This window comes from Saccopteryx bilineata, chromosome 2 (assembly GCF_036850765.1).
Source record: "Saccopteryx bilineata isolate mSacBil1 chromosome 2, mSacBil1_pri_phased_curated, whole genome shotgun sequence".
NCBI classification, from domain to species: Eukaryota; Metazoa; Chordata; class Mammalia; order Chiroptera; family Emballonuridae; genus Saccopteryx; species Saccopteryx bilineata.
The window spans coordinates 293,682,491-293,698,969 of NC_089491.1; the positions used below are offsets into that span (position 1 = coordinate 293,682,491).

At 39.0% G+C, this 16,479-nt stretch overlaps 1 non-coding gene across 1 annotated transcript; it reads right to left on the reverse strand.

Annotated features, from left to right (window-relative positions):
- Nucleotides 1-8,301: 8,301 nt before the first annotated feature.
- LOC136327352 (5S ribosomal RNA) lies at nt 8,302-8,420 on the reverse strand. Its single transcript, XR_010729598.1, has one exon. It is a non-coding gene; the product is annotated as a 5S ribosomal RNA (ribosomal RNA).
- Nucleotides 8,421-16,479: the final 8,059 nt, after the last annotated feature.

Genomic DNA, 16,479 nt, shown 5'->3' on the forward strand with positions numbered 1-16,479 from the left:
ATATTTATATTTAGAAATACTTCTCTGCCTTCCACCCATGGATTTCTTTGTGTTACGGTATTTACATGGGCATGATTTATATCTATGATCACATGATGACTTATTTGTGACTTTTGTTTGGATATATCCTTTATTTATTTGTTCAGCTACATGGGATTTTTCCACCACAATGGAAGCATTTGGGATTTTCCAATCTTTAATCTTCAAATATTTCCCTTTAAGTTTCTCACAAATAAATAATTACATTGTGGGATGGCCCCGTGACCCTTTTTTATAAATGACATATTAGAAAACACCTGGCAAGGAGTATAGTCAAGGTCACTAAGATCCTTCTCTGTGCTCGGTGACTCATAAGTAATATTGTCCCAAACACCAGTAAAGGAGAAACTACTCAACCTAACTATAAAATTGTCTTGCCACTGTAGCTGTCTTGGCAAAATTCCATTTTCCTTTTAATGCAAAATACATTAATTCTTAGTTTCTTATGACACTATAGGCCTTGTGTCAACATGTTTTATAATATGATGACTTAATATATGTTGAAATATAATGCATGCCTAACTTTTAAATAGATGTCACCTTACATATAAACTATTTAAAAATTTAAAAGAAGTAAAGCTTTATATGGAGTGTGTAGAGTTGGAAATCCCCATTAGATCAGGAGTTTAATGAGAAATTCAAAATGTAGTGGACAGTTTTATTGCCCCTCACTTGCCCTATAAAAAATAGTTTATGCGATAAATTTTTTTCTATTCCTTGTCAGAAATCAACATAATGAAGATTTAATAATGTTCCAAAGTTTGAACAATAAAATCTTTGTTCAAAATAAAAGTGAACTTAACATTCTTACATATTTACCAAGATGTATTTGTAACCCTTAAGGATGAACACTAGCTTATTATTCTTAAATTGCATCAAATTTCTCCAAAATCCCAGTTGCCTCAGAATTAGACAAGGATGAGAAAGTTCCCAGAACTTTAAATAAGATAGGATTTGTTAAAGAACTCAGACAAAAGGTTGATTAAAGGTGATAATACTAACCGTGTTCCTGAGAGAGCACTTTAAATTTCTCTGAGTGAACACACTAAACTTCCCAGACCGCCTGGAAATTGTCTCATGAACCCAAATCTCCTAGCATCCTAAGTCTGGGGAATATCCAAGGACTGGATTTAAGAACATAAAAGGATTTGTGGCTCAGCAGAAATAGTCATAAAGATAACATAAAATGATAACCAGAAAAACAATAAATTCAAAAATCATTAGAAAGGAATAAGTTCAGAATGTGAACAATTTCCTGCTGTGTATACAGAGTTATTTCTCTAAAGCCCTTAGAACCAAGTATGTATTGTGACTCTGCAGGAGAGAACTGTAACATGCTGATTTTTCAAAATGTAATTGATCAGGCCCTGACCGGTTGGCTCAGTGGTAGAGTGTTGGCCTGGCGTGCGGTAGTCCCAGGTTTGATTCCTGGCCAGGGCACACAGGAGAAGCGCCCACCTGCTTCTCCACCCCTCCCCCTCTCCTTCCTCTCTGTCTCTCTCTTCCCCTCCCGCAGCCAAGGCTCCGTTGGAGCAAAGTTGGCCCGGGCGCTGAGGATGGCTCTGTGGCCTCTGCCTTAGGTGCTAGAATGGCTCTGGTTGCAACAGAGCAATGTCCCAGATGGGCAGAGCATCGCCCCCTGGTGGGCATGCCAGGTGGATCTTGGTCGGGCGCATGCGGGAGTCTGTCTGACTGCCTCCCTGTTTCCATCTTCAGAAAAATACAAAAAAAAAAAAAGTAATTGATCATGTAACAGTTTTGTCCTGGACATTTGATGGGAATAGTGCCTCAAAGAATAAATTCTTCTGTTCTGTCAACTTATTCAGGTGTTGATTGGCCAACTTTTAAAATATATTCTCTGATCCATCTATTCCATATTAATAATGATGTCAACAAGCATTTAAACTAAACCTCAGGTAAAGAAGAGATAAAACCGAAAGCAGTTTATTTGTTAATTATTTGAAGCTCTAGCTTTGGGTTTGTATGATTTTTTTTTCTTTTGGTTTTGACCGAGTGAATTGAACTCTTATTTGATTGGCTGTTCAGAAACTGCACCGACCCTCTTCGAGTAAGCTTTCATTCTCTTCTTCTGGGTGTTGCCCTTCTCTTCTGGGGCTGTGCTGTTCCTACAGTAAGATTCTGGCTCTCAGCCATAGTAATAATTTAGATTGTAGGTAGCCACCTGACCCAAACTGGGTCAAAAAGAATATGATAATAGATTGCTAGAAAAAGAGAGAAGAGTTATTGACTGAATGACTGAACTTCAACCTTGGGCTCTGTTGGCAGTCATGTTCTGTCAAATACACTTGGAAACAAGAAATGTAAGGGGGACAGTGAGGGAAAAACACAACTGTGGGGAGAGAGAGCATGAAGGAGAGAGAAGAGGAAGGAGGAGGAGAGAGAAAGAACAATGAAGGTATCTAAAGATAAGCAAAGGTGAAAGTTGAGAGAGTCTGAGTTAAATTCCTTGTTCAGTTGTACTTGAGGCAGCCAACGCCTATCCTTATGTTCAATTAAAAATAGATTACTCATGATACAATCCCCTTTTTGCTTAACTAGTTAGTCAATTTTAGTTTCTTATACCCTTGAGAATTATAATTACTTCATTTAAGCATAAACAATTGAATTATTAAGTAAAATCAGAGCCATTATATCTAATTTATGGCAATCATAATATCCATAGAAAATTCAGATTTTAATTTTTTAACTATCATTTACTACTTAAATCCATATCTTCCTAATAGGCACTGTTTGCTGAAAATCCTAGATTGTTTAGGACACTAATCTTTAACAAAAATATTCATTGAGTATATACTTTCACTTAAAAACCCACATCTTTAGTTTACTCTGCTTTTGCTGTCTTGCTTTGGTTCTTTCCAGATGTGCATTGGGCAATGAGAATAAGATGCTGTTGCTCTCTTTGGAATATATAAGCATGATTTGCTGCAGTAGGGAATGCAAAGCTCCGAGAGCACAGGTTTGTGAGGCACAGTGACAGAAGACTTTAGAAAGAAGGTGGAATTCAAATACAAATATGAAAGATGCTTAATAGAAAAAGGGAAGGAGGCATTCCAGGAGAGTTACTAGCATGGAGCAAGGTGGAAAGGTAGAAAAGCAAATAGTGTTGTTTCCAAAATGGTGGATGGACCCTTTGACTAGAATGTAGGAAGCTTGAATGATATGAAAGGGAAAAGACTTGTTGTAGGCAGGTTGGAAAAACTGTCATGGGCTATAAAATTAGTAGGTTTTAATGAGTAGAGGAATACAAAGTGGTATTTATTTTGAAAGATAACTTTGGGGTTACCGTTAAGGATGTCTGTGGATGGGAAGATACTAGACAAAAAGTATTGTTGATTATTTAAGACATGGTGAGTGACCAAATTGGGTCTATAGCAATGGAATGCACAAGGATTGTATTTCAGGGGCACTTTGGAGATATAACCAGCATAGTGTGATAACTGATGTTGAGTTTGATAGAGAAAGAAACACTGAAGTTGTCTGAGGTCCTTAAACAGCCAAGTACATGAATGGTGATAGTAACAGAAACATAATGAAAACTATATGAATACAAAATAGATCGGGTTTTGGCCTGGCCTGTGGTGGTGCAGTGGATAAAGCGGTGACCTGGAATGCTGAGGTTGCCAGTTTGAAACCCTGGGCTTGCCTGGTCAAGGCACATATGGGAGTTGATGCTTCCTGCTTCTCTTCCCTTCTCTCTCTCTCTCTGTCTCTCCTCTCTTAAATGAATAAATAAAATCTTTTTTAAAAAAGAAAATAGATGCTGGTTTTAAATATGTCAGATTGAGATGCTTTGAAACAACCCAGGTTTGCATATATAATAAGCAGTTAGATATGTATATAGTAACAAATATTCTCCTTGCTATAAAAATGATCGGGACTAGAAATAGAGACATGGAAATCATTACCCCATTCTGAAAAACACAGCAAAGAGAATACCAGGAGAGAATGACTAGCAAAAACAAGGAAAGGGAGCAAACTTTCAAGAGGTGGTATGAAATATACCACACTGAGGTCAAGACGGAAGTTGGTAAGTCCCAGTGGATCAGACAGTGAGACCTCCTCAGGATGGTCTGCAAGAGCATAACCAGATGCGGGATGGAGGTGGACACTTGAGGCTTACTGTGCTAACACTTTTGTATTCTATAGAGAATTTTCTCTTTGCTGTGAAGCAAAAAATCTTAGTTTGTAGAGCTTATTTATCTCCTTGGTTCCCTATAGGATTCAGACTGGGTTGGAAATGCCCAAAGGAGTCTATTTGCATACATGACTGGGGCCCCCAGAGACAGTAGTCATTCTATTAAAGAGCGAGTCAGTCCCATGTCAAAGGGTCAGTGTCACAATGTAAGGGTAATTTTGAGTAAAGCTGGGATGTGCTGTTGAGCTTGTTCCTTTATTTTACCCTTGGCCTCGTAGACTTGTGCCAGAATCCAAGAATATGATAAAAAGAGGTGCATTTTAAAACTTGAGGGGACAAAGCAAACACTTACTTGTATCCTATGCAACAGAGTGTAACAAATCTGTAGGATAAGGGAAATTTCTCCATGTGTGGTTGCTTTTGGAGCAAGTGTGAGTTATAGACCAGGCACAATACCTGGAAAATAGAAGAAGCGGGAGAGAATGTCTCAGTCAGAGAGGACACAGCTGAAACCAATCAGTGGAGGGGGAGAAGCCCTGTGGATTGTGTGCTGACCGCGCAGCATGAACATGGCAAACTCCTCCGCGTCCAGGGCCGAGCAGGGAGAATCAGGGGTCTCTCCATTTGTGGCTGAGAGACAGGTAGAAAAAATGCCATGTCATTACTATTTTAATAACTTTTCTCCTTGTTTAAACTGGGAAATGCTCAACTTGCTCCATTTTTAAATCTAGGGTATATAATTATTTTCATTTAACTAAAGAAAAAAAGGGGCAGGGCACATACCAGAGCAGCTTGATGTTTCTATCTCTCTCTCTCCCTTCCTCTCTCACTGAAATCAGTAAGTTAAAAAAAAAAATTAAAAAGAAAAAAGAGGGCCCGGGCCGGTTGGCTCAGCGGTAGAGCGTCGGCCTGGCGTGCGGGTACCCGGGTTCGATTCCCGGCCAGGGCACACAGGAGAAGCGCCCATTTGCTTCTCCACCCCCCCTCCTTCCTCTCTGTCTCTCTCTTCCCCTCCCGCAGCCAAGGCTCCATTGGAGCAAAGATGGCCCGGGCGCTGGGGATGGCTCCTTGACCTCTGCCCCAGGCGCTAGAGTGGCTCTGGTCGCGGCAGAGCGACACCCTGGAGGGGCAGAGCATCGCCCCCTGGTGGGCAGAGCCTCGCCCCTGGTGGGCGTGCCGGGTGGATCCCGATCGGGCGCATGCGGGAGTCTGTCTGACTGTCTCTCCCTGTTTCCAGCTTCAGAAAAACACACACACACACACACACACAAAAAAAAAAAAAAAAAAAAGAAAGAAGAGAATCCTACCACTTTCCCTTCACCCAAATCAGAAGAGACTCATGAGAGCTCACATAATTTTCTGGAGAGTTTAAACAAATTATATTCTAAGGGAGGAAAACAAAACACTTTCTTGTACTTGATATCAGTGTTGCATGGCTAGAAATTTTATCTTCTCATTTAGCAGGTCCTGTATAGTCTAGTGTTAAATCACACTGTTACTTCTCACCAGGTTAGAGGTAACATTATGATAATCAGTAATTGCAGGGCTTTGGATAGATCTCACAGCTGTTATATCGACACCACACAAACAATACATTAATGTAGCATTTTTATTTCTGTAAAAAGTGAATTTTACTCATCACAGTCTTCTGTCACGTCCCATTTTATGTGGACCTGGAAAAGGGAAAAGATTTCAAAATTGCAAATTGTCAAACTTTAGTAAGAAAAACTAGCCTTCTATATGTGACTCAGTTGGGGAAATGTTCACTATTACACCACACCCCGAAGTTTAATAACCTGTGTCTGGGCTAGGTTGTGTGTGTGCTGGGGAGAATAAAATCCAGAGTGAAGCAATGAAGTAGAATGAATGACATGAGAAAGAGCATCATCATACTAGAAAATAACCTCTTTTCTTGCTGTCTAAAAAAAAAAAAAAGAGAAGAATAGGAAAGAGTGTATGAGTAGCTGAAATTTATAATGACAAAGCAAGGCATATAAATATGATCTCAGAAGCCACACCAATTTGCACAAAATAGGAAAACTCAAGAAATGAGGGAATAAAGAAATTATGGGAAAATTATGGTTTAATATCCTAGTTTTTTTGTTAAAGGTAATTTAATCTTAGAAATTTCCCTTTTTTAAAAAAAATGTTATTTCCTGAGTACTCTGAATTTAATGAAAACTACTGTATTAGCATTTTAAAGATATAGCGAATATTTATTGTCTTGTGGCTGCCTGAAATCTTCTATTTCTAACAAGAGATTTTACTTTCAGGGAATTAACCTTTTCCTCCTTGTGTCTAATCTGACAGGACATAATCAGTCAGTTTTGCCATCCTCAACTGAAAATTGAACACTTTTTGAACATGAACAAGTACTTGTAGAGACTCCACTCTGTCTGGGCTGTGTTCTAAGGTACCCAGACTTTTTGAATTTTTAGCCTTAATTACAATTAGGCATTTCATACAAATTGTGCCAATTCCATGCTCTTTCTAATATGATCTTGAACATGGTGATAAAACATGGGACTTATTCATTTCATTGTCGATGTCTTAATGCTCCAATCAAGTTTTGATATTTCCTAAATGTTGCACTCAAAGATTGGCTTTGGTTCTTGAAATTTCCTTAGCCTTTCCGTAATTTTTGTGATCTCCAACTAGCCTTCCAATGTACTCCTATTTTATGTATGTATGTATGTATGTATGTATGTATTGACAGAGAGAGGGACAGACAGGAAGGGAGAAAGATGAGAAGCATCAATTCTTTGTTGTGGCACCTTAGTTGTTCGTTGATTGCTTTCTCATATGTGCCTTGACCAGAGGCCTACAGCAGACTGAGTGACCCTTTGCTAGAGCCAGTGACCGTGGGCTCAATGTGGTGAGCCTTGCTCAAACCAGATGAGCTCACGCTCAAGCTGGCGACCTCGGGGTCTCAAACCTGGGTCCGCCGCATCACAGTTTGACGCTCTATCCATTGTGCCACCACCTGGTCAGGCCTCCTATTTCTTAATTAAAGAAACAACAACACCTGCTAACCAAGCCTGGGACTTTTACCCTCTTTTCTTATTATAACCCTCAATGTCTTGATTCCTTGCGTCATTGGAGATGGTTTCTGTATTTAACAACAAAGAACTCCAGATGATACCTACAGTAGACTTTCCAAATGTGATCGAAAGGAAGCTAACTATTTACTTATTCGACAGAAATATAGTGAGTACTTAGTATTACTAGAGACAATTGAAAACTATTTAGGTCTAACCAGGCGGTGGCACAGTGGATAGAGCGTTGGACTGGGATGTGGAGGACCCAGGTTCGAGACCCCGAGGTCACCAGCTTGAGCGCGGGCTTATCTGGTTTGAGCAAAGCTCACCAGCTTGGACCCAAGGTCACTGGCTCGAGCAAGGGGTTACTCGGTCTGATGTAGCCCCATGATCAAGGCACATATGAGAAAGCAATCAATGAACAACTAAGGTGTCACAATGAAAAACTAATGATTGATGCTCCTCATTTCTCTCTGTTGCTGTCTGTCTATCCCTATCTCTGACTCTCTGTCTCTATAAAAAAGTAAAACATTTGGAACAAACAAAAATTGGCTCTTTTCCTCGAAGAGCTTGTAGTTTTCCTCTATCATGATGGTTAAGTGGTGTGTTAACATTCTGGGGAGAATTAGAAACCAGAAGTGTCAAAAAAAAATTCATGGGGAGTCACAGAGAGGCATCAAAACTTGGGGATATAGTAAGAAAAGAGGAGAGAGGTTGTATGGCTAATTAGCAGGGTTTTTTTTTAAAAAAGGAACTATACATGTAGATTCTAATAAATACAATTATATATTTATGTGTGTAATGATTTCCCAGATATGCTCCAAATTTCTGTTTCTTACATTAATTACTTATTTCAGGTTCTCATTACTAACTGCCTTACTCATGAGCTTCTTCCACTACTCCTAGCTCAACTTTCACACCACTGTGCTTCCAAGAGTGTCTTTCTACTACACAAACTGTTTATCATTAGTCCCCTGCTTAAGCTTTTTCGGTAGCTCTCCATTGCCTTTCTAATATACATGTGATGTACAAAGACATCTGCCTGCTTATGCCAATTTTTTATTTTTAAGCCTACAGCACCTGGTATTTCCAGGCGGTCTCTCATCCAAGTACTAACCAGGCCCGACCCAGCTTAGCTTCCGAGATCAGATGAGATCTGGTGCGTTCAGGGTGGTATGGCCATAGACCTGCTTATGCCAATTTTATAGTTTGACACCTTTCCCATCACACTTATATTCCATTCCCTAGAAATTAACTATACTAACCATACTATAGGTTGGATGGATTAAAGAAAATAAGAAGCTCAGCCTGACCAGGCAGTGGCACAGTGGATAGAGCATCAGACTGGGATGCGGAAGACCCAGGTTCGAGACCCCGAGGTTGCCAGCTTGAGCGCGGGCTCATCTGGTTTGAGCAAAAGCTCACCAGCTTAAGCCCAAGGTCACTGGCTTGAGCAAGAGGTCACTCGCTCTGCTGGAGCCCCCCCCCCCCCAGTCAAGGCACATATGAGAAAGTAATCAATGAACAACTAAGGTGCCGCAAGGAGGAACTGATGCTTCTCATCTCTCTCCTTTCTTGCTGCCTGTCTGTCTCTGTCCCTTTCTATGACTCTCTCTGCCTCTGTCACAAACAACAATGACAACAAAAAGAAGCTCTAAATTATACTACACCTAAGGAAAAGAACCCTAAAGCAATATGTGCAGGTATTAATTTTGCCTTAATCCAGTTGATTCAATTCTAAAATGAATGATTGCCACATTTATTAGAGTGAAAAATCTATAAACTAGATATTTGCTGCATGAAACAGGTCTTATCCAGCACATACATATCATGACTGCAAATAAATTTCATCCCCATCTACTAAACATCATAGGAAATTTACCCTGTATAAAATATATTGACTGCTATTTTGTTTTCAAATTGTTTGAAATTTTGATTTCAAGCTTTGAGTCAAACTTAAGAATCCTTCTCCTCTTTAATAAAGAGTATTAAAATTGGGTGACGTCACGGAAATGGCGCCGTGAGCAGCACGTCCAACAGCTCTCCCCTAAATCACAACAAATTTATCAACTAGAAACAGAAAGGTTTGTCCTCGGAGCATTCCGGAGTTCCACACAAACTGATAGCGAAAGGACTGTTATCACTTGAATCTGAGAGACGAGGGTGTGGAGGAAGCTACCGCAGGGGCATTCATTCAAGCCGCGAGGTTGTGCGCCGGTGGTGAGTCAGCCCATGCTCGGGAGCCGCCGCGAGCCGCTGCAGGGAGCCGCCGCCGCGAGCCGCCGCGAGCCGCCGCGAGCAGCCGCGGGCGCGCGCCAGGTCCGGTTGCAGAGCGAGCACCGCTAACGTTCCCAGCGGCCCGCGCACTGCGAGTGAGAGTCGCCAGCCACCGGTGCCCGGAGCACCCCATTTGCATGCGTGCCCTGGGCATTCCACGCGCCCAGAGCACCCTACTGGCCCGCACACCCAGGGTGCCCCATTATCCTGTGCCTGGTGCGATCCAGATGCCAGCGGCAGGGCAAGCGGGAGAGGCATCAGGGTGGTCTTCCCCTACTTGGGGGATTCTCTCCGTGGGCGGGGCACCTCACCCAGCCATTCAAGCTAACAATCAAGCGTTGGGGGAGGGGAGCGCGCAGGCAGCCTAAAATACCTTCGGGAGCTCAGCTGCGACCCAATCACTGAAATTAGCTTAACCCATGAAATCTGTGCACCCTCGGTTCTAATTGTTAAGATCTCTCTCAGTTCAGCGACCCAAGACAAGAGGCGTGATATTTTTTAGTGCCTCTCGCTAAAGGGGCGGGGGCAACTTCTGATTGATAGAGCCTCCATATTCAGGGATAAACGCTAACAAGAAGGACTTGGCAGATAATAAGATCTATACTACACTAGTCGCAAGCAGAGACTAGTGCCTCTTCTTCCCAGCAAAAACAGGCTACAAAGTGTGGAAAGCCTGGGTTGAGAGGTCCAACTAAATGATAGGCACTGAACAGTCACCTTGACAACAATTGACTCCCACCCCCGCCTGATTACACTGGAGGCCCTGACTACCAGACCCTTTCCCAAAGCCTTGCACTGAGTGGGGATAGAGTGGGGATTTCCCAGCTCTTTGAGCCTCTTACTCCCCAGGCAGAAGCAGTTGCAGCCTTATAGCTGGATCACCAGGCTGCTAATTCAGAAAGGGGGGACTAGGAGAGAGAATCCAGGAAAGCAAACTCTCTCATCGTTGGACCCTGCAAACGCCAACAAGCCTTGACTACCAGCAAGATTAAAGCCAATTATAGGACATTGCCATAGAATCCCATCAACTGCAAATCCCTAAGTGTGACACAGGGACAGAGCCTGGGGTACAGAGTCACCGACCAGGAAGAGGGAGAGAAAAGAAAAAGGAAGAAGTTAACCTCTCAAAATCAAGAAAAATCCACAGACTTTACAACTTGTTCCACTAATTTTTTTTTGTTGTTGTTGTTTGTTTCTTCTATCTTATTGCCTTTATTTCCTCCACCTCGGTCCTTCTATTCTCTACCCATCTTATGCTTCCCTTTTCTTGAACTACACTACCCATGAGTGTTACATTTTATTTCTCTTCTTCATCCTCACCCTCCTTTAAGGTTATACTCCAAAACACTTAACTCTCACTCTCTCCTCTTTTGTTTTTTTGTTTGTTTGTTTTGCTTTATTTTGTTTTTTTTCTTTTCCTTTTTATTTCTTCCTTCGTTTTTCTCTTTTTCTTATTTTTTCCTTTCTATTCGTTTTTTCTTCTCTCATTGTACTTTCCTCCCATTTAATCCTCAATCACGAACAAATTAGTTAATTTGGGACTCAAGGCTTTTTTTGGCTTTATTTTTCTTATTTGCTTTTGTTTTTATTTTTTTTCTTGTTTGTTTATTTTTGTGGCATTTTGGGTCCTCCCAACCCAAGGTCTCCATTGTATTTAGTCTTCGCTCCACTTAATACAACAGATTTTTACTTATTATTTTTCTCTTCTTTATTATTCTTTTTTGGTCCTTTTTTCTGGTTCCCTCTTATCCCTCTCATTATATCTCTTAGTTGACCATCACTTACAAGCAAATCATCTTATGCTTGTCTAAGATTTTCTTCCTTTTTTTTTTTTTTTTTTTTGCATTTAATAGGTCCCTACTCCCTTTTTTTTTTCCCCTTGAACTCTTCACCCCAAATCAGGCCCTCCATTATAGGCACGATATTTCACTGAGGAGGGGAGAGGAGGGAAAGAGAAGAAAGAAAAAAGGGGGAAATAATAAATTATTACTGTTTTTTTTGTGGGGTGTTTTACCTTTTTATTTTTTTATTTTTTTATTTTTTTTTACTTTTTACTCTTTATTAATTCTAATTAGTGCTATCAACAAGACCACCCTCAGATGCCGATAAGAAAGAGGAAATCGAATATTATGGCTACAAAAGAAAGAGAGGTAACACAAATAGATGTGGAAAAATCTATGGAGAAAAGACTTAACATATTGGAAGCCTTGGAGCTAAATGACAGAGAATTTAAAATAGAAATCTTAAAAATACTCAGAGAGATACAAGAAAACACAGAAAGGCAATATAGGGAGATCAGAAAACAATTCAATGAACACAAAGAATATATTACCAAGGAAATTGAAACTATAAAAACAAATCAAACAGAAATGAAAAACTCAATTCACGAGCTGAAAAACGAGGTAACAAGCTTAGCTAACAGAACAGCCCAGATTGAAGATAGGATTAGTGAAATAGAAGACAAACAACTTGAGGCACAACAGAGAGAAGAAGAAAGAGACTCAAAAATAATAAAAAATGAGAAAGCCCTACAGGAATTGTCTGACTCCATCAGAAAGAATAACATAAGAATAAGAATAATAGGTATATCAGAGGGAGAAGAGAAAGAAAATGGAATGGAGAATATACTCAAACAAATAATAGACGAGAACTTCCCAAGCCTGTGGAAGGAACTAAAGCCTCAAATTCAAGAAGCAAACAGAACACCGAGTTTTCTTAACCCCAACAAACCCACTCCAAGGCACATCATAATGAAGATGACACAAACCAAAGACAAAGAAAAAATTCTCAAGGAAGCCAGGGAAAAGAAGAGTACAACATATAAAGGAAGGCCTATTAGATTATCATCAGATTTCTCAGCAGAAACTCTACAAGCTAGAAGAGAGTGGACCCCAATATTTAAAGCCCTGAAAGAGAGGAACTTTCAGCCAAGAATACTATACCCATCAAAGCTATCCTTCAAGTACGAAGGAGATATAAAAACATTCACAAATACAGAAAAGATGAGAGAATTTATCAGCAGAAAGCCCCCACTCCAGGAATTACTAAAGGGGGTTTTCCCACCAGATTCAAAGAACAAAAGAAAACAACACCACAAGTAACAGCTCCACCAAGAACACAATAAAACCAAACTTAAACTGTGACAACAAAGGAAAAAAAGGGGGGAGAGGATGGAGATTAACAGTAGCAAAGGACGATGAAGTGCAGAAATACTTATAAGATAGGGTACTACAATGAATATGGTAGGTACCCTTTTCATTACTTAATGGTAACCACCCTTAAAAAAACCACCACAAAAACACTTGACTTAAAAAAGGTAGCAACAGAGGAAAGAAGTATGGAACACAAACAAACAAAAACAAATGATAGAAAAACAAAAGAGAAGAATCAAACTAGATTCAAAACTAACAGAAAGCAATTTATAAAATGGCAGTAGGGAACCCACAAGTGTCAATAATTACACTAAATGTAAATGGATTAAACTTACCAATAAAAAGACACAGAGTAGCAGAATGGATTAAAAAAGAAAATCCAACTATATGCTGCCTACAAGAAACACATCTAAGCAACAAGGATAAAAACAAATTCAAAGTGAAAGGCTGGAAAACAATACTCCAAGCAAACAACACCCAAAAAAAAGCAGGTGTAGCAATACTCATATCTAATAATGCTGACTACAAGACAGAAAAAGTACTCAGAGACAAAAATGGTCATTTCATAATGATTAAGGGGAAGTTGAATCAAGAAGACATAACAATCCTTAATATATATGCACCAAACCAAGGAGCACCAAAATATATAAGACAGCTACTTATTGACCTTAAAACAAAAACTAACAAAAATACAATCATACTTGGTGACCTCAATACACCGCTGACGGCTCTAGATCGGTCATCCAAACAGAGAATCAATAAAGATATAGTGGCCTTAAACGAAATACTAGAACACCTGGATATGATAGACATCTACAGGACACTTCATCCCAAAGCGACAGAGTATACATTTTTCTCTAGTGTATATGGAACATTCTCAAGAATTGACCATATGTTGGGCCACAAAGACAATATCAGCAAATTTAGAAAAATTGAAATTGTACCAAGCATATTTTCTGATCATAAAGCCTTGAAACTAGAATTCAACTGCAAAAAAGAGGGGGAAAAACCCACAAAAATGTGGAAACTAAACAACATACTTCTAAAAAATGAATGGGTCTAAGAAGAAATAAGCGCAGAGATCAAAAGATATATACAGACAAATGAAAATGAAAATACGACATATCAGAATCTCTGGGATGCAGCAAAAGCAGTAATAAGAGGAAAGTTCATATCACTTCAGGCCTATATGAACAAACAAGAGAGAGCCGAAGTAAACCACTTAACTTCACACCTTAAGGAACTAGAAAAAGAAGAACAAAGACAACCCAAAACCAACCGAAGAAAGGAGATAATAAAAATCAGAGCAGAAATAAATGAAATAGAGAACAGAAAAACTATAGAAAAAATCAATAAAACTAGGAGCTGGTTCTTTGAAAAGATCAACAAAATTGACAAACCCTTGGCAAGACTCACCAAGGAAAAAAGACACAGGACTCAAATAAATAAAATCCAAAATGAAAGAGGAGAGATCACCACAGACATCATAGATTTACAAAGAATTATTGTAGAATACTATGAAAAATTATATGCCACCAAATACAACAATCTAGAAGAAATGAATAAATTCCTAGAACAATACAACCTTCCTAGACTGAGTCATGAAGAAGCAGAAAGCCTAAACAGACCAATCAGCAGGGAGGAAATAGAAAAAACTATTAAAAATCTCCCCAAAAATAAAAGTCCAGGCCCAGATGGTTATACTAGTGAATTCTATCAAACATTCAAAGAAGACTTGGTTCCTATTCCACTCAAAGTCTTCCAAAAAATTGAAGAAGAAGCAATACTTCCAAACACATTTTATGAGGACAACATAACCCTCATACCAAAACCTGGCAAGGATGGCACAAAGAAAGAAAACTACAGACCAATATCTCTAATGAATACAGATGCTAAAATACTAAACAAAATACTGGCAAACCGAATACAACAACATATTAAAAAAATAATACATCATGATCAAGTGGGATTCATCCCAGAATCTCAAGGATGGTTCAACATACGCAAAACGGTTAACGTAATACACCATATCAACAAAACAAAGAACAAAAACCACATGATCTTATCAATAGATGCAGAAAAGGTTTTTGATAAAATACAACACAATTTTATGTTTAAGACTCTCAACAAAATGGGTATAGAAGGAAAATATCTCAACATGATAAAGGCCATATATGATAAACCATCAGCCAACATCCTATTAAACGGCATAAAACTGAGGACTTTCTACCTTAAATCAGGAACAAGACAGGGTTGTCCACTCTCTCCACTCTTATTTAACGTGGTGCTAGAAGTTCTGGCCAGAGCAATCAGACAAGACAAAGAAATAAAAGGCATCCATATCGGAAAAGAAGAAGTAAAGGTATCACTTTTTGCTGATGATATGATCCTATACATCGAAAACCCGAAGGACTCCACAAAAAGATTATTAGAAACAATAAACCAATACAGTAAGGTCGCAGGATACAAAATTAACATACAAAAGTCCATAGCCTTTCTATATGCCAACAATGAAATATTAGAAAACGAACTCAAAAAAATAATCCCCTTCACGATTGCAACAAAAAAAATAAAATACCTAGGAATAAACATAACAAAGAACGTAAAGGACCTATATAATGAAAATTACAAAGCATTGTTAAGGGAAATCGAAAAAGATACAATGAGATGGAAAAATATTCCTTGTTCTTGGATAGGAAGAATAAATATAATCAAAATGGCCATATTACCCAAAGCAATATACAAATTTAATGCAATTCCCATCAAAATCCCTATGAGATTTTTTAAAGAAATGGAACAAAAAATCATCAGATTTATATGGAACTATAAAAAACCCCGAATAGCCAAAACAATCCTAAGGAAAAAGAATGAAGCTGGGGGCATTACAATACCTGACTTTAAACTATATTATAGGGCCACGATAATCAAAACAGCATGGTATTGGCAGAAAAATAGACACTCAGACCAATAGAACAGAATAGAAAGCCCAGAAATAAAACCACATATATATGGTCAAATAATCTTTGATAAAGGGGCCAACAACACACAATGGAGAAAAGAAAGCCTCTTCAACAAATGGTGTTGGGAAAACTGGAAAGCCACATGCAAAAGAATGAAACTCGACTACAGCCTGTCCCCGTGTACTAAAATTAATTCAAAATGGATCAAAGACCTAAATATAAGACCTGAAACAATAAAGTACATAGAAGAAGACATAGGTACTAAAATCATGGACCTGGGTTTTAAAGAACATTTTATGAACTTGACTCCAATGGCAAGAGAAGTGAAGGCAAAGATAAATGAATGGGACTACATCAGAATTAAAAGTTTTTGCTCATCAAGAGAAACTGATATCAAAATAAACAGACAGCCAACTAAATGGGAAATGATATTTTCAAACAACAGCTCAGATAAGGGCCTAATATCCAAAATTTACAAAGAACTCATAAAACTCAACAACAAACAAACAAACAATCCAATAAAAAAATGGGAAGAAGACATGAACAGACACTTCTCCCAGGAAGAGATACAAATGGCCAACAGATATATGAAAAGATGCTCAGCTTCATTAGTTATTAGAGAAATGCAAATCAAAACTACAATGAGATACCACCTCACCCCTGTTAGATTAGCTATTATCAACAAGACGGGTAATAGCAAATGTTGGAGAGGCTGTGGAGAAAAAGGAACCCTCATTCACTGTTGGTGGGACTGTAAAGTAGTACAACCATTATGGAGCAAAGTATGGTGGTTCCTCAAAAAACTGCAAATAGAACTACCTTATGACCCAGCAATCCCTCTACTGGGTATATACCCC